The sequence below is a fragment of the Mus caroli genome, chromosome 7 (genome assembly GCF_900094665.2).
Source record: "Mus caroli chromosome 7, CAROLI_EIJ_v1.1, whole genome shotgun sequence".
Classification (NCBI taxonomy): Eukaryota; Metazoa; Chordata; class Mammalia; order Rodentia; family Muridae; genus Mus; species Mus caroli.
The window spans coordinates 74,577,664-74,599,130 of NC_034576.1; the positions used below are offsets into that span (position 1 = coordinate 74,577,664).

General features: G+C 41.7%; 1 long non-coding RNA gene across 1 annotated transcript in view; it reads left to right on the top strand.

The window, feature by feature from the left end:
* Nucleotides 1–1,440: 1,440 nt before the first annotated feature.
* The window catches only part of LOC110299409, a 37,740-nt gene continuing 17,713 nt past the window's right edge, over nt 1,441–21,467 (top strand). The window contains exons 1-2 of the long non-coding RNA XR_003837226.1: nt 1,441–1,693; nt 1,872–1,922. This is a non-coding gene — a long non-coding RNA (uncharacterized LOC110299409). The remainder of the gene's footprint in view (nt 1,694–1,871; nt 1,923–21,467) is intronic.

Genomic DNA, 21,467 nt, shown 5'->3' on the forward strand with positions numbered 1-21,467 from the left:
TATAGTTCTCAGATGCAAAGCTCTTCCTAGTCATGCTGAGCAAGCAGTCATTACTCCCATCCCAGTAGGCAAAACTTAAGGTGCCCAACCTTTGTTCCTTTTCTGGTTTGCTGGCCGTGTTCCTTCTTGCAGGGTTCTATCTCTCCCATACCTTGTGTTTACCCAACTCTCTCTTAACTTTTCCTTCTGCAGATTTTCCTGTCAAAAGAAAATGCAGGAACAAAGAGTGGAGCAGAGACTAAAGGAAAGGGCATTCGGAGACTGCCCCACCTAGGGAATCATCCCACCTGCAGACACCAAACCCTGACATTTTTCCTGATGCCCAGAAGTGCTTGCTGACAGGAGTCTGGTATAGTTGCCCTCTGAGAGGCTCTGCCAGCACCTGACTCTCAGCCAACCATCGGACTGAGCCCAGGGACCTCAGTTGAAGAATTGGGGGAAGGACTGACTGAAGGAGCTAAACAGGATTGCAACCCCATAGGAAGATCAACAATATCAATTAACTAGACCCCCTAACCCCAGAGATAAACCACCAACCAAAGAGTATACATGGATGGGTCCATGGCTCCAGCTACATATGTAGCAGAGTATGGCCTCAACTGGTATCATTGGGAGGGAGGGGCCCTTGGTCCTGTAGAGGCTTGATGCCCCAGAGTAGGGTGATGCTAGAGCCATGAGGTAGGAGTGGGTGGGTGGCTGAGGGAGCACACTCTTAGAGGCAAAGTGGAGGGGAATAGGATGGAGGTTTGCAGACAGGAAACAGGGAAGGAGAAAACATTTCAAATGTAAATAAATAAAATAACCAGTTAAAAAAAAAGAAAGAAAAATGCCAAGTAGTAGTAAGGGGTGATTGTTGTGTGCCAGAGAGCTCCAAGTGTGATGCCTCATTAGAACGTTGTAGCTACTCTATGAGAAAGTTTAAATAAATTCTTTCAGCTGGGATGTGAGAAGCTGTTATGGTAACATTCCTCCTACTTGGCTTCCTGAGACCTACGAGTAAATTCAGCATCTCCTTCCACTACACGGGGGATCCTCTCAATCCTAAAACTACTATTGCAGACAAGAGGAATGGAGGAGAAGGTAGTGAGAGATTTGCTTTCAGAAGGGGCTGGGGATATGCGTGCTGCTCAGGAGAATGAGTGCCTCCAACATCAACAGTTATCACAGGCATCTTGAAGTATAGAACACGGGTCAGCAAGTTGTTTCTATAAAAAGCCAGTAAGTAAATCTTTCAGCTTTTCAAGGACACATGGTCTCTAGGGTAACCACTTGATTCTGCTGTGGTGAGCATGGAAAGCTTCCGAGCTAGAGACTGAATGCCAATAGAACTTTATCCACAAATACTAGTATCTGACTAATTGGAGACATCAGACCAGACAGTCCACAGTCCAGGGTCCAGTGCCCTCCAGCTGGATCTGCAGGACAGATTTGACTCTGAAAGTTCTTCTCAGAAGTGTTTGTAGGGTGGATGTCCACCAAAGTGGCTAGGCTGCAGGGAAGGTAGGCTCCTGAGACCTGAGAACCAGAAGGGGACTCTGCTGGTACTGAAAAGATAGCTCAGTGGTTAATAATAAGCCTGAGGACCTGCATTCCGATCTCCTAGAGCCTGCATAAAGCCAAGCGCGGTCCCCACCTGCTCGAAGAGACTGTATCATTGGCTCTGTGCCACCTCACCTCCAACCCCCATGGGCAGGTAGGGTGAGGGGGCAAAGTAGCCCAGGGCACAAGCAAAACCTCCTTTGACCTTAAGACAGAAATTGAGACGCCAGAATCAGTTTAGCTTTTGTGTGTAAGAAAACTGTGTTAATTTGTTACCAGTAAGCTACCAAAGTTCCAGGAATGTTTTCTGAAGATTTCCTTTTTCATTTCAGACATTTCAGCTACTGTGATCTGAAGTCTACCCCAGGGAAGACAGCAGTAACGTAAGCTTAACAATTAAGCATGAGAACTTCAGCCTGGTTAACATTAGTTTTCATCACTGAGACACAGAGGGGTTTTTTGGTTTGGTTTTGTTTGCTTTGTTTTGTTTTGCTTTGAGTGACTTTGGATGTGAAAAATAGGGAAAGGGTCATCAGATTCTCCTCAGAGGTGAAAAGCAAATATATTCTAAATTCTTAGTATTCAACCTTCTTTGCCCTAGGGTTGAAGGAAGGGTTTTACAGTAAAGTTGAGGTCAAAGAGAGGTCAGTTGACCTCCCCAGCTCATTAGGTTGTGAAGAAAGTCAAAGAGGTGAGATACAGAACCCCACTTGTCTTAGTCAGGGTTTCTATTCCTGCACAAACATCATGACCAAGAAGCAAGTTGGGGAGGAAAGGGTTTATTCGGCTTACACTTCCATACTGCTGTTTATCACCAAGGAAGTCAGGACTGGAACTCAAGCAGGTCAAGGAGCAGGAACTGATGCAAAGGCCATGGAGGGATGTTCTTTATTGACTTGCCTCCCCTGGCTTGCTCAGCCTGCTCTCTTATAGAACCCAAGACTACCAGCCCAGAAATGGCATCACCCACAAGGGGCCTTTCCCCCTTGATCACTAATTGAGAAAATGCCTTACAGTTGGATCTCATGGAGGCATTTCCTCAACTGAAGCTCCTTTCTCTGTGATAACTCCAGCTGTGTCAAGTTGACACAAAACTAGCCAGTACACCACCCCAAGGAACCCCACCCAGTTCTTATCTATGGTAAAGAGAGAGCATCCACATGAAGGTGTGACTGGAAGATTCCCCACCCACTGTGGAAGAGCTGTTGGAAAACCTAGTGGCTTTGGCCACTTTAGAGATCTGCTGTGAACATCCCAAGACCAAGTTCTCAGAATAAAGGAGAGTTGTTTGACCCTACAAAGAAAAAACAGAATAAGAGACAAAGATGGGAGCAAGAGGAAGAGGGAGAAGGTGAAGAGATTATGGGAGAGGGGAAAAGGGGTATTTGTCAAGGATGGGAGGGTGTGGAAAAAGGACAGCCTATGGATATGGATAGGGAGCAGACAGTGGCCCTTAGGCAAATGGCAGTTTATAAAGTTAAAAGGTAAAAGGAAGAAACCCTGTGTTAGGATGAGGTGTTTAATGCTGATTGGGAGTGTTAATTAGGTGAGCTAAAGTGAGCTTTTGATAACTGGACTTCAATTCTTTGATAGCTAGACTTTGGTACTTACCCCCCTCCCCCAGGATGGGGAGAGTTGCTAAATAGGAATAAACCTTGGTGGCCACCTTTAGGAAGGTAAGCTAATGTTTTTTTATCAAGTTGGGGGAAATGGGGGAGAGGGCAAGGCCTGGCAGAGCCATGTTCCCTATGATCAGGCTGGCTAGAGTCCCTTCTACCATGGGAAGCATTCCACAGTTCTACCTAGAGAGCCACTACTGTAAAAGATGGAGCAAAAGGTTTTCTTTCACAACGGCAACCTTCGTGGCCTTTATTAAATGAGTAAGAGGAAAATTTCTTGCTCATCCAAACATTCCTTAAATACATTCAGGTGTCAGTTAATTACAAGGGACATTCTGAGAACTGTGTTAATCAGTCAATGTCATCTTGACTGACCTATACAGCTTGCCCCCATCCCCTCTTACACACACACCCCTCCCCCCGCCCTGTGGCAGTCAAGAAACACAGAAAAGAAAAAAAAAAGTCGGGGCCTCGACCAGCATAACATTTTTTTTTCAAATACGTTTTTGGTTTTGGTTTTGGTTTGGTTTTTTTCAAGACAGGGTTTCTCTGTGTAGCCTTGGCTGTCCTGGAACTCACTCTGTAGATCAGGCTGGCCTCGAACTCAGAAATCTGCCTGCCTCTGCCTCCTAAGTGCTGTGATTAAAGGCATTTGCCACCACGTTTTTTAATACGTGGGAATATATTCTAAAATAGCAACCAAGATATTGTCTAGGCATATGCAAGCAAGCAACAGAGCCATTTGTTGCTGAGTTTTGTCCACAGCATATGACCTTGGGATTGATTGTGAGACTTTTAGCATGCCTGCTAGTGCAGATGCATTTACAACAGCATTGGCATAGATGTGTTCCTCATCACGCTGTGACTTCTAGGTGGCTACCATGTGACTAGGTAAGGGGAAGTATTCATCTGCGTTTTGATGTTGTGGTAGCCACTCCCTGCCTGCTCTGTTGTTGGGCAAATGTTCTTAGGGAACAGGTATCTGAATTATTTCAGGAATAAAATATTGAACAGAAGATCGCTCATTCAGTTCATCTTCTTCTACTTCACTTCGCACCAAAGCTAACTACTTCTACTGGATAGTGTTTAAAGATCATACTAGTCTCTGAATATAGCTCTGCATCTATAAGGTCCTTAAAAACAGAAGCAATAGAATTTTCTATACATTTCTCTACTCTTTTTATATTTAATAATATCTCTTGGATGTCTTTCATATACTTTATAAAGAATAATTCTTCTCTTTTTTCTCCTTTTTTGCATTGTATTCAATTGTAAGACAGAATTATCATTTATCTTCCTTTGTTCATGGACATTTTGAAATTTAATAAACCTTTACTATCAAATTATTGTTTCATGAATATCTTTGTGTGCACATGATTTCCCATGTGTCTTTGTCAGCAGTATGAATTCCACAGAAGTAAAATTGCCAAGTCAAGAGAATGTCCAGGTTCAAAATTTAATAGTAATCGCCCCATTTTTATAGATATAGCCAGTGTAGATGCCTGTTGTTGAAGTAAGAGAGAATACAATTTTCTTCAAGCTGTAAACTGATTTTTAGCAGTGTTACATCTAACAAGTACTACACCCTAGTTCAAACTCCCATTCCCACTTGATCAAACGTATCTAAGCAGACCCTTCATAGCTCAATACCAGGAGCCTCTTATCCCCTCTCGGAAGCCTGAATCTTGACCTTTAATTTTGCCCTTAGACTGACAGAGCCACTTAGGAGAACATGCAATATGTCAAGGAAGGTCATTCGATATAAGTTGTAAACATTTTCCAATGTTTTCTCCTGTATTTCCACTGTCTGATGTTTCACTTTCGGCATTAGGATGTTTTCCCTGTTCTATTTTGAACATATATCTCCACACTGTGTTTACGTTTAATACTTTTGATATTTCTGTTTGAAATACTTATAAATTTAGGATGCATTTTGATATTAAGCTGAAAACAGATTCAACTTTTTTCTTTTAATAAATTGAAGGACCTACTCTCAGTTCAAAAATTATTCCTCTCATAGATATATGTTTCAATATATATATTTTCTATATGCATTTTTGCTATTGCCAGATTTTATTTTGCCAGTTCCAGTTATTATTTTTAGTTTCCAATAAGCATGAAGTCTATTTATTTTATTTTTGGTTCATTTTTGTTTTAAACAGTATCTCCATGTGATCCAGGAATTGACTGTGTAGCCCTGGCAGGCCTCAGACTCCAAATCTACCTACGTTGGTCTCCCTCACCCTGGGGTTATAGGAACATGCTACTGTTCCTGGATTATTTATTACATTTTTCATGGAAAATTTCTTCATTTTCTTCTGCATGAAATCATAATTTTGTTTGGAAAATGATTCACAGTGACTTATTTTCCTTCATTATTGAATGTATGGATGTCTTTTGTCTATGTTTATAATTTGATTTCTGTTTAGCTAGGTATAAAATATTACAATCATATTTTCCTGACAATGTTTAGCTACCACTTCTATCAAAATCTCTTAAACTATTAAATCTCTCTCTCTCTCTCCTTCTCTCTCCTTCTCTCACTCTCTTTCCCCCTCCCTTGTGTGTGTGTGTGTGTGTGTGTGTGTGTGTGTGTGTGTGTGCATTCTGAAACTTTTATATAGTGCACAGGAAAGTATATGTGAGAAGGTTGCTGTTAATTTTTAACTGATCAAGTAACAGTTTTCTGGGAACTTCTTGAAACTTTTCTGGCTAATTTTGAATATTCCAGAAACAATTTCTGAAGTTTATTCTTATGGGTCCCCTTTCATGGATTGTTGGCCTAAAGGAAAGATGAAAAACAGAGCATTCAGAAGCCTGTGAGTATGTTCAGTGAATGACCACACCAGGACCAGCAAATAAGGAGGCAAATCAACTTTACTTAGATCAATTTATGGTAGGATGGTTCAAGACTTATAATGTTTTGGTGGACTGAGAATAGGAGCACCCAGGATCAGCACTGATCATTGACAGGAGGCTTATGGTACCTGGGATGCCTCATTAGCATGGGGGGAAACCTTTTAGGAATCTCAGGTGCTGGCGAACAGGTTCCAATCAGGAGAGAGGAAGTTGACCCTATAGTCTAATTAAGCTACTGTGACATTCCTCAGGTAGAGGACTATGTGGAGGCTTCAAACTCGCCAGACAAAGTCAGAGAAGGAGAAGCCTCTCCAATAAAGGAAGTCTTCCATATTGTGCTAGGCCCAGGGGCTATCAGGTCATGGTAGACTTTGACCTTAATTAACAGAGTTTTCCCCCAATGTCTTACTTCCAAGAACACAGGCATAACAATACTGCAGGCTTTGTTTGCATGTTCATTGTACAAAACTGATACTCCTTGATTCCATGTTAATTTCTGTCTAATACCTCATTCTCTGTCAGAATGAAAAGACATATGGAAATAATACATATATTTATCACATGATTACGGGCAACTATGCATTATGTACAGATCCATACACACATATTGTGGAGGAAGGTGTCTTACTTGAGGGAGGTATCTTACTTTGGTTTATATTGCAGATGAAACATTGAAACAAAACCAAATTGAAGAAAATCAGGCCAGGCATGGTGGTGCACGCCTTTAATCCCAGCACTCAGGAGGCAGAGGCAGGCAGATTTCTGAGTTCTAGGTCAGCCTGGTCTACAGCGTGAGTTCCAGGACAGCCAGGGCTACACAGAGAAAGCCTGTCTCGAAAAACAAACAAAAACAAAAACAAAAACACAAACACAGAAGAAGAAGAAGAAGAAGAAGAAGAAGAAGAAGAAGAAGAAGAAGAAGAAGAAGAAGAAGAAGAAGAAGAAGAAGAAGAAGAAGAAGAAAATCAGGACAAGAACTCAGGCAGGAGCCTGGAGGCAGAAATTAAAGCAGAGACCATAGAGAAATGTTGCTTACAGGCTTGTACCATGCCTGCTCACCTGCTACCTTACAAAGCCTATGACTACCTGCCTAAGAATAGTACTGTCCATAGTGAGATGGGCCATCCAACCGCAGTTAGTATTCAAGAAAATGCTTCACAGACATTCCCACAGGCAAGTCTTGTGGAGGCATTTTTTTTCCCAATTAAAATCCTCTCTGTTCAGGCATATCTAGGTTGTGTCATATTGTTTAGAAAACAAAACAAACATAAAACATCACAGGAAGGCAGGACACAAGTACATTCTCTCCACTGCATTTTTCTCCTTATTACGGATTAGCTATTTTTTTATGGTTTTTACAAAGAATATTTCTGCACCTTTGAAGTTATTAGATCTCTTACCATTGACCATTCTAGTTTAATTTTTCCCAGATTCTAAGTACAGCTTAAATCTATAGATTCAAGGTATTTCACTTATGAAGTTTTAGTAAAATATGTCCAAAACAAGATTTATTTATTCTATTATTTATGCTTTCATTTTTGGAAATGCAAATAATATGAGGCTGGATTTATTTATTCATGCATCATTTATATTTCCTTTATTCATATCACATTTCTAACTCTCTAATGATGTTAAGATTTTCAGATTTTCTTTAATTTTGCTTATTTTAATTTTTTTTGTTCTTGAATTTTTTTTGTTCTTGAATTTTTAATAAAACATCTTTCCACGCAAAGAGATAATATAGGTTAAAGTGTTATAGCAGTATAGTTTATCAAAATATTCATCTGTTCTGTGGAAATATTTTTCCCAGTTTCTGTCATTGGGAAATAAAACGGACTGGATTAGGAGAGGCTTAACGGTTGTCATGCAAGCAGGAGGAGTGGAGCTTTAATTCTGTGAAATCCCATGAAATGCCAGGCAGGCATGGCAACTTACTCTCTTCCCAGTACTTGGAAGGTAAGAAATGGCCTGGGCCAAAGTGACTAACTAAACTAACCAGGTCAGCAAGCTCTGGGTTCATGCCAGGCACAATCAAGGAAAATATGGCTCTCTTCATGCATATACATATATGTGCAGTAACACACATACAAACATGTGTTCTCTCTCTCTCTCTCTCTCTCTCTCTCTCTCTCTCTCTCTCTCTGTGTATGTGTGTGTGTGTGTGAGAGAGAGAGAGAGAGAGAGAGAGGAAATAAAAAGGAGACAATATGCTTGCATTCAATTTTAAATTACCATTGGTATTTCTCTTCATACCTGACCATGGGCTTTGTTGTAAACTGAGTCAATTATTAAAGTAATAATTATCTATAAAAAAACTGATAAGACTCTTGACCTCATGAACCATATGTCCTGCCTCATGTTATTTTTCAATAAATTGCATTACAAAGATAACTGTTCATTTAGGGTGTATACAATGGAGAAATGATTTTCCAACATCAGAACAAAATACCTAAGACAGCCAACTTACTAAAGAGAAATCTTTGTCTTGCAACATGGTTTAATCTCATGGCTACATTGCACATGGCCTTTTTGAGTATCAGGAAGGCTGTTGAGTCTTGTTCATTTCAAGGTGGCTGACAGACAGTGGCCAGGGCCTTATACTAAGACCCATTTTCCAAAGAGTCTACAACCTCCCAACTGTATCAGAGGCTGGTGACAAAGCCTTGAACACATGACCCGTTAGGGATCATTTCCCCCAATTCATAGCAGACATTATTAAAATTTCTAGTAAGTCCTCTGCTTTCCTAGGTGTTTCTTCTCCCTACATTCAACTCCTATCTCTCAGAGACAACCATTACTCAGTTAGAATTATGTGCCAACTGTAGAAGACAAGGCAAATAACTTCTGACTTGAACTATGCCAGACTGAGAGTGTCAAGGACACATGAAGGCCCTGTTTCCAACTTCTGTTTGCATACTTACTGAACATATCTTGACATTCAACTTTACCTGTAATAATCAGACTTTCATTGCTATCACAAAGAGAATCACCTTAGAAAATATCTGTAGAATCCCCACTGTGATTTGTGTGTTGACTGCACATCGTACAAAACAACAACAAAGCTTTTCTATCATCCATGGGTCCTCGTTCAGTAGAACCATTTTACTTTGAGATTTATCCCCAGACTTCTAATAACAAAGGCAGTGCTTCACTGTGTCTAACAGAAATAAGCTATGGCACCATTACCGCAAAGTATGGAGGCTGGCTTTGAGCAGAAAGGACTTGCCCTATTAAATGTATGCAACTAGCTGGACACACTGGCAATTTATCGAAAAAATTAATAGGCCCTCTATGTGACATTAAATAGCCTTTTAACTGCAGTGCACTTAGATCCCACACCAACTTACACAAAATAAATAGCACTGAATTGCCTAACAATCAAATAAGGATTTGTCTTCCATTTCAATTTAAATTACTCTGAAAGATAAGCAAACCTAAAAAGCTAATGGAAGAATAAATCCCTATCTGTTATGTGCTATTTGACACATATGTAACCCTAGTTGTCTTTGGGAAAATAAAGTTACATAATTTATTTTGTGTTTTCCATACACGAGTCATTAGGGCATCCTCAGTAAGTAGCATTAAATGAAGTACAATAAGGTTGTAATATTGTCAGTGAGCACAAAGGGAGAAGAATAGGATGAGAGAGAGGGAGAGGAGGGGGAGATGGGGAGAGAGAGAGAGAGAGAGAGAGAGAGAGAGAGAGAGAGAGAGAGAGAGAGAAAACACGCAACAAACTTGCTTTTGTTGTGAAGAATGAAGGGACATACAAGGAGAATAAGTATGGCAGTCCATACTCACAATATTTGGACAGAGCAAAGAAGAATATTAGTAGAACTCAGATATGGTAGTTTGAAAGATGTCTTATAACATAAGACCTATTTATTCACTGAAATTAATGTACTCACAGTGGGAAATCTACAAGGAGAGAGCCTATTAAAATGCTTTTCATAAGACACACTCTGAAGTTGAGGTCCTACAAATGTATAACCTCATACTGGACTCAACATGTTTTCTATTCCCCTTTATTTATCAATGCACAGCCATACGATAAAGAGGAGGCGAATTTGCATATAGAAATGGAAAATAATCCAGTGGGTGAAAATTAGCAAGGCTACTTTTGAATATATTGACCTGAAGGCCAGGTAGACCCACTGGTGAGACTAGTACATATCACAGAAAAAGATTAGAAAGCATCAGGGGTACCATCAGGGGAGCTAGTATTACTACTAGCTTGTACCTCTTTACCTATATTTTCTCTGTAAGAATTACCCTTTACCTGTTGCTTTGTCCTTTATAGTGAACTGTCCCTCCTAACCTGTTATAAGGACAGACAAGCTCTGCTGACCATGTGCTAAGATGAAATGGGCATGTTTAATGCATGGCAATAATGATAATAATAAACACGTAAGACTTTCTCATTTAGCTCTTAAATCTTTCCCTCTGCCATGATAAAGGGACATTTCGGGACATATTCCAATTAAGTATTGCAGATCTGCCTGGGTGCTAAACTGAGATGTGTGAAAGAGAGCCGGAGTAGTGCACAGCCAACAGAAAAAATAGGAATTAAAATGATCTGAAAACACGAACATGAAAATGGCCTTCTGTTTCAGGATAGACACTGTATTAGAGATATTTCCAACGTATCTGTATTCTATGTAAGATAAACCACAGCCACTGCAAGATAAGGACCAGGGCATTCTTTTAGTATGCAAGGTGATTTTAGGTGCAGGTCAGACATGTAAGAGGAAGAACAGAGCGTAGTACAAAATGGTGGCTGGTACTAGGATGGGGTAGTGCCTGTAAATACTTCTTGAGATGATGGCCAGTGAAAAGAAGCATCATGGAATATTAGCAGCTAAAGTGATGCTGGATCCAGGAGACGTTTTCATATGTCGTGCACTTAGTGTATCTTTATTCCCTGTCCTCTGCTCTGAGACTTTAAAATGTTGAAGAAGTCTGAATAATGATGTTAAGGATGAGAAATATGAAAAGGAGGGGGGAGACTTTAGCTACAATGAGTGTGAGGTACAGGCACTGGGAGAGGATACGGATGCATTTTTCTCTTGGTTAGGACAGTGGTAAAGGTTAATCACAACTGTAAGGACCAGAGGTTTTAGAGGAAAAGAGGAAGAACTGTGGTATGTAAGTAGCAACAGGGAACAAATGTGTCTCAGGCCCTTAGCTGTAAAAGCTGCTTAATAATTTCTTTAATCACTACTTTCTATCCTCCATCCTACATTTCCAAAAAACTACAAGAGCCTGCTGTTTTACTCTCTCCCACTGAACCAGGTGTGTCAAGTGAATCTGTTCTCTCCCCATAAACAACCTCAGGACAACATTGTATGAACTGTTTGGGGAACGTCACCACTATTCCTTCTGCCCCCTTCAATATGCTTCAACATTTAGAGCTTCTAGGAGTTCAGTGTGCCGAAGAACCAGCTCAGTTTTGATTAATCCATTTCCAGGCTTCAAACCCAGGTGCTGAGATTCAGAAAGGCTGAGGGCTGAAAAGAATTGATGCCATCATCAGCCCCTCAAGTGCCCCTCAGTTCTTTGATAAAGACTGATAAAGAGAATGATCTGTCTAAGCTTTGATTGACAGCTAATGAGGTATGATGCTTAATGTGTCCCATCATCCCCTCAAGTCCAAGACTTCTCATTTCTTTACCTCCTATGCATTGATTAGACAATGGCAGTGTCTCTTGTGATCCTGAACTCCAGAAACAACAGCACTTAGGACTTTATTTCTTTTTCCGAACTTCAGCATTGGAATACAAAGTAAGGTTGATATGGTCTGAGTCTAAAGTGTCCCGCATAGGCTCATGATTGAAGCTTTGATCCTAGTGGCATTACATGGAGATATTCTAGAGACTTTAGAAGGTGTTTGAGTAGCTGCGTGAGGAGGGATCTTGAGGTGTGTCTTTGATGGCTAACCGGTCCCTGGATGCTGCTCTGCTTCCTTGGTGCCATGAGTTGATCAGCTCTTGCCCACGGTGCTCAGCCTCCGCTCAGGCCCAGAAACAACAGTGCTCAGTAAGCACAGTGTCAGACCTCTGAAACACTGAGCCCAAACAATCTTTTCCTCCTTTTAAATTGGCTCTCTTGGGTATTTTTTACAAGTGAAAGAACATCCAGGACAACAGCAGGTCCAAAAGTGGCAGTGATCCTGGTCGAATCTCTTTTCACTGTGCATATCAGTAAGTACAACCTTTGTGACATCTAGAGCTCCATTACAGCTCCATTTAATCTCAGAAAGATAAAAATGCATACTGAACTAAAATAATGCATCTTTCCTGCTCTCTTTCTTTACTGTTGTTTCTATGGTTCTGGGGATTGAAGCAATGGACTTAACTATGCTAGGTGTGTCTGTCACTTTTCTATTGTTGAAATAAACATCATGGCCAAGGCAATTTATAGAAGAAAGGCTTTATTTGGGCTTAGGGTTCCAGAGCAGTAAGAGTTACCACCATGGTGAGGTATCACAGCATCAGGGAAGGTATAACAGCGGGAACAGCTCAGAAATCATATCTAACACTGCAAGCAGAGCGAAGTGGAAATCCTCTAAGTCTTCAAACTCTCAGAGCCTGTCCCCAGTGGCATGTTTTCTCCAGGAAGGCCACACCTCCTAAGCTTTCCCAAACAGTGCCACCAACTGGGGACCAAGTATACACATGCTAGAGTCTATAGGAGACATCTTCATTCAGATCACCACAGTAAGCAAGAGTTCTACCATCTTGTTTACTATCTGTACCGATAACTCTCTATAACTCTCCTTTTCACTGTGAAATTTGAGACATTGTCTTCCAGCTGCGCTTAGGCAGGCCTTGAACTTGCTATCTCCCTTCAGCTTTTCTATTGCAGGTATTATACTGGCCTCTGATACTAGTCAGAACCCTCTTTCTCTTTTAAAATGTTTATGTCCCATCCATCATGTCCAGTAACAATGTTACAGATGGTGTTCTGTGAAAGACTGTGTGTGACAGGTTACTTACAGAAGCACAAATGACCCAAGAGCAGCTGCATCACTAAAGAGCCAACCCCAACATCGATGATGACAAAGGAAAGCTACAATCCTGAAGCTCTCTGCACAACTTGAAGGAGAATCAACAGGTGCATGAATCTCCTCTCGCTGCTGGTCTGGCCAGCTCCCTACTCCAGAAGTTACTTACAACAAACTGTAAAGCTGAGGAGGTGCCTTCTAGAACCTTCCATGTATTTGCTCTCGCATGTATGCTAGGCTTTAATTACTACCTGACACTTCACTTTGGAGTCTCCCATTGCCTCCAAGAGGAGATGTTCCAACCCAGAGACACATGCAAACTGTGGGCATAGAACAGCAAAGAGTGTGACAGCGATAAGCATGTTTGCAGGGAGCTCTGTAGCTGGTCAGTAGTTTAAATTCTTCTACTAAGAGGCAGTAGAGATGAGAAATTTTGAGTCTAGACATGTCTACCTGTGGGTAATACCTACTGTCTTACTTGATTATTTTTAAGGCTTAATTATAGTTGCTTGTATGAGAATAGAGATGAGGTTGTTTACTGTATCATAGGCAACTTGGCAATAGGTATACCACTATTGCCAAGAAAGTGAAAACCTCTTCCTCAAGAAACCATTAAGGACCAATAGCTCCTCAGAGAAGGGTGAGGATTCATAAGGCCTCCCCTAAATCCTGCTTATACACAGACAACCCCCAATCCTTAGTGGATTGCAGAGAACTATAAGACTTCATCTTAATGTGGTCATTTGTCAGGCTCTCTTTCCCAAATAAGATCGTACTCACAAGCACCATGTAAGGACTTCATGATCTTCAGGACTGGAACTTAAGGAAATCAATTAATCACCACTTTTTAATATTTCTGAAATGTAATTGTCCTCTATATGATCAGCTTCATACTCTCTGCACATAGTCCCATCTCTAATTCCTTGTTCTTAAAACTGTAGGCGCTGTGTCTCCATTCTCCATTCCATCTATGTTTACTGTGCTTGAATCATCTTGTTTATAAACAGCTCTTTGCCTGTTTCCATATACCACCAAGTCCTGGAACATAGCAGCTATCTGAAATGTCTACCTCCCCACCACCACCACCACCACCAACAACAACCACTACCACCACCACCACCACCACCACCACCATCACCACCACCACCACCACCTTTGCCTTACCTTCTGGCCATGAGACTAATTGACTCAGGCTAGCAATGGAACTTTAGTCCAATGATGCCAGTGGCTGAAACTCATTTCATTCAACTCTTACCCAGAGCACCTCAGAAAATGTGAGCCAAGGTTGCACAAGACTCTCATTACTAGGCAGGATCTGTAAATTTTTATTTTGCAACTGATAAAATATCTCCCACTTGAAATAAAAAAATATCCATATATATCTTGCCTGTGGCTCCCCAAATTGGCTGCTGGGGTGGATGACACTGTTTGAAACAACAGAGGGTAGGACTCAAGGAGCAATGTACTCCTTAGAAGTAAGCATCCAACTTAGATTCATGCTGCTTCTGGAAATAAGGGATTAGCAGGAGAGCAGGGTAGTAAGGAGAATATGGGCAGGAAGACATGACTTTAAATGAAATATTTCTAAAACTTTTCCAGGAGGCATCAGTAGCTTGTTAAATATTAAGTAGAGAAGTCTCTGTCTGGCTGTTACAGGCGTAGTAAGGGTAGACAGGGCTGTTTTACAATCTCCAACATGGTGGGATGGGGATAAGGGGCCACAAAGCTGGGTTAATTTATCAGGAAAAAAAAGTAGAAAAACCCAGTGGCTTCCAGTAAAAGGTTCACAGATGCTGCCTTCTAATTAAAAATTTTTAATTTTCGACTTCAATTTTACAGATTTTTATACCTACAAATGAGTGTCTTGCACCACATGGCATCTCCCAGTGTACTGGGAAGGGAAAATCCAGGACAGCCTTCAATGGCTTATACTCCATTCTGTGCATCTACTGCCTTGTGTTGTTGGAAGCCAACAAAGGAGAGATTTAAATGACAATAAAACACTAGGTGTCCAATATGCATCTGAACTTGTCTGGGGCCAGGAAAATGAAACTGTGGTTTTTTAAGAAGGCAGAAATTCTCCTGGCTGTGTCTAGTACTTGTGAGAAATAAGGAGTGAACATTTAGAGAGACTCTTGGACAGAATCCTCTGAAAGAGTCCAGCATGGCGGCTTCAGTCTCATCTTGATGAAGGTTTTAACTGAAACAACTGAAAAAAGAGTGAGAAGCTCTGAGGAGCTGGGCAAATGCTTTCCCATTGAGCACAGACAACCCTAGTGATGCCTGACTGCACTCCAGTGATGCCTGCCAGTTGGTTAGCATGGATAAGCCAAGGCCAATTTAGAGCAGGAATGTTCCGTGCTCCTTACATTCAGTATAAGGAAAGGTATAATTTTAACTAATATGTTCTTTGACATTTTCATATACATATGAAAGCCCAGCTCCTGTCCTCTACATGCTCAGCTTCACATTCTCTGTACACAGCTCCCAGTTTCATCTTTTATCTTATGTCTCCCTAGCTCTGAGTCCTGGTTCTCCAAATTGGAGGGGTGGAGTCCCCATCTTCTGTTCCCTCTGTGTTCACTGCACAGGATTCACCTTGTCTGCTGTTAATATCCAGCTCCTTACCAGCTCACTTCTGCTTCAATACACCACTAAGTCATGCCATCCAACCCTCTGCCTTTGTCCCACCTTCTGGTCATGAGACTCGTTGACTCAAAATGTACAACTCACCTTAGCTCCAATGATGTCACTAGCTGAAATTCACTTCGTTCAAACTCTGCCAATGACATCTCAAGGAAAGCAGTAAGCATTCCTAACTTTTATTTATTTATTTTTGGGTTTTGTTTGTTTGTTTGTTTTGTTTTGTTTTCTTTTCTTTTTTTTTCTTTTTTTTTTTTTTTTGGTTTTTCGAGACAGGGTTTCTCTGTATAGCCCTGGCTGTCCTGGAACTCACTTTGTAGACCAGGCTGGCCTCGAACTCNCTGGCTGTCCTGGAACTCACTTTGTAGACCAGGCTGGCCTCGAACTCAGAAATCTGCCTGCCTCTGCCTCCCGAGTGCTGGGATTAAAGGAGTGCGCCACCACGCCCGGCTGCATTCCTAACTTTTGAGCCATCTCTTTAGGTCCTGTGTTTATGTTTGTGTTTGTGTGTGAGTGAGTTTGTGTGTGTATGTGTCTGTATATGTGCATGCATATGTGTTTGTGTGTGAGAGCATGTGTACGTATGCATGCTTATGCATGCACAAATGTGCAAGCATGTGTGCATGTGTGCAAGCATGTGTGCATGTGTGTATGCATGTGTGCATGTGTGTGCATATGTGAATACATGTGTATACATGTGTATCATTGCATTGCATCTCTTCTTCACCCCTCACCCACTCCTTAATTTCTTTTTATTTTACCTCAATAATTTTTTATTCATATTACATACAGTTGGCAGTCCCCCTCCCTCCTTTCCTCCTTACAAATCTCTCTCCCCATTTCCCCTCCTCTTCTCAGAGAAAAGGAAGCCTCCCCTCCTTGGGTAACACCTCACCCTGGAGCATCTGGTCCCCGCAGAATTAGGCACATTTTCTTCCTCTGAGGCCCAACCAGGAAGTCCATATCAAGGAAGAAAAACCAATAGCAGGCAGCAGAGCCAGTGCTCGTTCCAGTTGTTAAGGGACCCACCTGAAGATCAAGCTGCAAACCTGATACAAATGTGTAGAGGGTTTAGGTCCAGCTCCTTCATACTCTTTGGTTATTGGTTCAGTTTCTGGTGAGCCTCCCTGGGTAGTTGACTCTGTAGTTTTCTTGTGGTGTCCATAACGACTCCAGGTAGATCAAGTTTATCCCCTACTCTTCTAAAAGACTCCCAAGCTCTGCCTGATGTTTGGCTGTGGGTCTCTGCATCTGTTTCCATCCGATGATAGATGATGCTTCTCAGGAGACAGTTTTGCTAGATTCCTGTCTGCAAGCACGGCATTAGTAGTGTCCAGGGTTGGCTCTCTCATCTGGGATGGGTCTCAAGTTGGGGAAGTCATAGATTGCCTGTTCTCTCAGGTTTAACTCCATTTTTTTCCCTGTGCATCTTGTAAGTAGGACAAATTTTGGAATGAAGGTTTTGTGGGTGCATTGATGTCCTCCTCCCTCCACTGGAAGACCTTGGCTATAGGTGGTGGCCACATCAGTCTCTATATACCCCACCGGTAGGACTCTCAGCTAGAGTCATTTTCCCTAGGATCTCCATAGCTTCCCCTGTCCAACGCCTCCAGCTACTCCCAGGGATGTCCCATCCCTTATTTCTCTTCTCACTCCCACTCCTCTCCAGACCCCCTCACCTCCCCACAACCGATGGACATCCCAGTCCCTCTCCTCAGGCCTTCTTACCCAGTTCCCTCCATCCACCTCTGATGACTAATTTGTTTCCCTTTCTGAGGAAGATTGACATATCCTCCCTTTAGCCCTCCTCCTTACCTAGTTACTTTGGGTCTGTGTATTGTAGCATGATGATCCTGCACTTTATGTCTATTGCCCAAGACTGCCATATCCAGGGATCCATCCCATAATCAGCTTCCAAACGCTGACACCATTGCATACACTAGCAAGATTTTGCTGAAAGGACCCAGATATAGCTATCTCTTGTGAGACAATGCCGGGGCCTAGCAAACACAGAAGTGGATGCTCACAGTCAGCTATGGATGGATCACAGGGCCCCCAATGGAGGAGCTCGAGAAAGTACCCAAGGAGCTAAAGGGAACTGCAACCCCATAGGTGGAACAACAATATGAACTAACCAGTATCCCAGAGCTCTTGACTCTAGCTGCATTTGTATCAAAAGATGGCCTAGTCAGCCATCACTGGAAAGAGAGGCCCATTGGACTTGCCAACTTTATATGCCCCAGTTCAGGGGAATTCCAGGGCCAAGGGGTAAGGGTGGGTGGGTGGGGGACTGGGTGGGGAGTGTATTGGGGACTTTTTGGATAGCATTGGAAATGTAATTGAGGAAAATATCTAATAAAAAAAAAAGTGAGTCCATACCATCCACATCTTTCTGCATCTGTGTTGCCTCAACCACTCCTTACTTTTTAAACTATTTCTATTTATGATGCATTTCAGCCAAGAAATGTTTGCGTATTTCAGGGTGTATAGGTCTATTAGTCACTTTACATACGATTGCTTGAGAACTGCCACTTGAGGTAGAAAGGGTTTATTCTGCCTCATCCTTTGAGGTAATCATTTCATCATGCTCTGAATGGCATGAGTCTGGACAGGAAAGATATTCTGCAGAAGGCAAAAGGCTGGCTGTTGACAATAGACCTACACTTAGGAAGCAGAGAATGAGCAGAAGTGCATCTGGGCTGTAAAGCCCCAAAGGTGACCCCCAGTGGCATATTTCCTCATGGGATGCTCTACTTCCTAAAGGTCCCACACTCTTCCCAAATGGGCTGGGGATCAGGAATTCACACATGTAAGCTTGTAAGAGATACCGCACACTAAAACTATAGTAGTGGGTACACAAAATAGATGTAGATATTAAATGATTACTGATAATGAATAATAAAGAAATGTACTTCAAGTATCTTTGATATACATATAAGTTTACCATTATTAAAGTTGAAAGTAAATTTCCATATTCATAAGATGTATAAGCTTGTTTATTTTACTTAAAGAATTTTGCTCTGTCTGAATATTTGATGCTGCATGGCATAGACAACATATTTTAGAATTGATCAATATTTTGGTTTTATAATCATTAATGCCAAGAACACCACTTTGAATAAATACATTATATAAAATGACAGAAGTAGGTTTAGGACCATTTTAGAAATTGTTGGAAATTCTGTCATATTCTCAAGCCAAAATTCATTTAAGTATTATTTATAAAACTCAAGTCAACAACTCAAGCAGCAATTTTAAAAAGCAAATATTTAAGCATAATACAATCCAAAGGCATACTAATTTTAGACTTACATGTTGATGAATGACGTTAGGAAAGAATTAAAATTCTTTGTTTCCCATAAGTAGACCAATATGTTTCTATAAGAACAGAAACGTTTGCATGTACACTAAAAACACTGCAATTTGGGGCCTGGAGAGATGGCTTACCACTTCAGAGTGCTTCCTGCTTCTCCAGAGAATCCACTCTCAGCACCCACATCAGGCTGCTCACAACCACCATAACTCCAGGAGATTCAGCACCGTCTTCTAAACTTGTACACAACTGCACACATACGGTATATGTTCAAATAGACCCCTACATGTGCATAGCTTCTTCTAAATCTTAAAAATAGATTGCTGTTCAGGGCATGCATTAGCATTAGTCTCAAACCTGAGCTGAAGTGTTTCAGGCAGCAATGGCTGGCTTGAGGTTGAGCTGTGACAGTATGTACTATGCATGTTGTGTGTTCAGGACTCAGATGTCAGCAAAGCTGTTAGGACAGCATGGACGAGCACTATCGGAAACACCTTTGTACTGGCTATTTTTGTGTCAACTTGACACAGCTGGAGTTATCACAGAGAAAGGAGCTTCAGTTGAGGAAATGCCTCCATGAGATCCAACTGTAAGGCATTTTCTCAATTAGTGATCAAGGGGGAAAGGCCCCTTGTAGGTGGGACCATCTCTGGGCTGGTAGTCTTGGGTTCTATAAGAGAGCAGGCTGAGTAAGCCAGGAGAGGCAAGCCAGTAAAGAACATCCCTCTATGGCCTCTGCATCAGCTCCTGCTTCCTGACCTGCTTGAGTTCCAGTCCTGACTCCCTTTGGTGATGCACAGCAGTATGGAAGTGTAAGCTGAATAAACCCTTTCCTCCCCAACTTGCTTCTTGGTCATGATGTTTCTGCAGGAATAGAAACCCTGACTAAGACAACCTTCAATTCAGTAAGCGTTTTCTTTTGAATTCTTTTACCATTGCCCAATTTTTTTCATAGCCCTCTACATTCAGCATTAGAAGCCGACATAGGTTCATAACCTATAGGTTAGGAAGCTTGAGTTTGTTAGATGTAGAGTTTGTTAGATCTCCTTACGTTTAAATTCAGAGGGTTTAAAACAAGCAATCCTGACTCCTTGCTTTATAATATAAAATAAGAACAAGATTGGTTCTTTTGAGGTCATATCTTTCTACCTCCAAAATTAAGAGTGTTAAACTACCTTCATTCTGAATACTCATGTGAAGCTCTTTGAAATATTGCTTAGGAGGCTTAGGAAATGTCAATAGGGATCATATGAAAAGGAAAGGGGTGCAGAGAAGAGTAGATGGTGCTCCGTCGGTGGTATTATTGCTCCATATTGTAGGGGGAGTTTCCCTAATGATTGATTGGGTTAATAAAGACAGCAGCGGCTAAACACTAGGCAAAGATACTTAGAGGTAGGTTTTCCAGGTCCCATCAGGAAGAGGAGGAAATGAGATAGAGAAAGAGCTTTTGGGCCAGTATTTGGACGAAGAAGCACGAACACCACGTAGGCCTGTGATTATTAGAACCGGTGGCAGCCTCTGCCACTGGATGAATTCTAATATAGAATAGCTGATGAGTTTAGGACAATAGATTGTGAGCCCAGTGGTTGTGTTATCTGGATGATTTTAAAACATTAAGATTGTCTGGTGCTTTTCATCTGCGGTGATTCAGATAGGCAAGAGAGAGGGCGCAGCCTCTGGTCGGTCAATGGCAGTGGAGCCAGCCGTGGGAGTGGACAGTCAGTGTAGAGCGATCGATCGCTGCTCCTGGTGTTTATGGGAAAAGCTTTAGCTATCCCGTGGGCGGCTAACCAGAGGGCAGCTGCTGTTCCCAGAGCCTAGCCAGAGCAAGTGTGTTTTTTAAAATTACACACAATACGGTGCAGCACAACGGGGATAGAAACTCAGCTGCAGATTTAGACAGAGAATCTCAGACTAGGAGACTAAAGTATAAACTCTCCGATGTTTGCTAATGGCAAAGATTAGGAACTCAATCTAGAAAAGTCTGTACAGGAACTTGGGAAGGGACTGAATCCAGGGACACTAAGAGCTCTCGAGTTCCCAACCTCAGTTTGTAGGACTGGTGGCTCGGGCTGGTGTCCTGAAACCCATGTTAGTGGGTTAGTGGGCATTAGTACCGTGTGAATAGTTTCCCTAGTGCCTTGGAGCACTCTTTGGCAGATGATCCTCTAACACAGTTTAGATTTTATTTAAGTGGAACAGCGTTTATAGAATCGCACGTTGAAAAACAAATATACTGGAGGTAGCAACTCCTTTAATCCCAGCACTTGGTAGAGAGGAAGGCAAATCTTTTTTTTTTTAATTTATTTTTTATTAGGTATTTAACTCATTTACGTTTTCAATGCTATCCCAAAAGTCCCCCATACCCACCCCCCCAATCCCCTACCCACCCACTCCCCCTTTTTGGCCCTGGCGTTCCCCTGTACTGGGGCATATAAAGTTTGCAAGTCCAATGGGCCTCTCTTTGCAGTGATGGCCGACTAGGCCATCT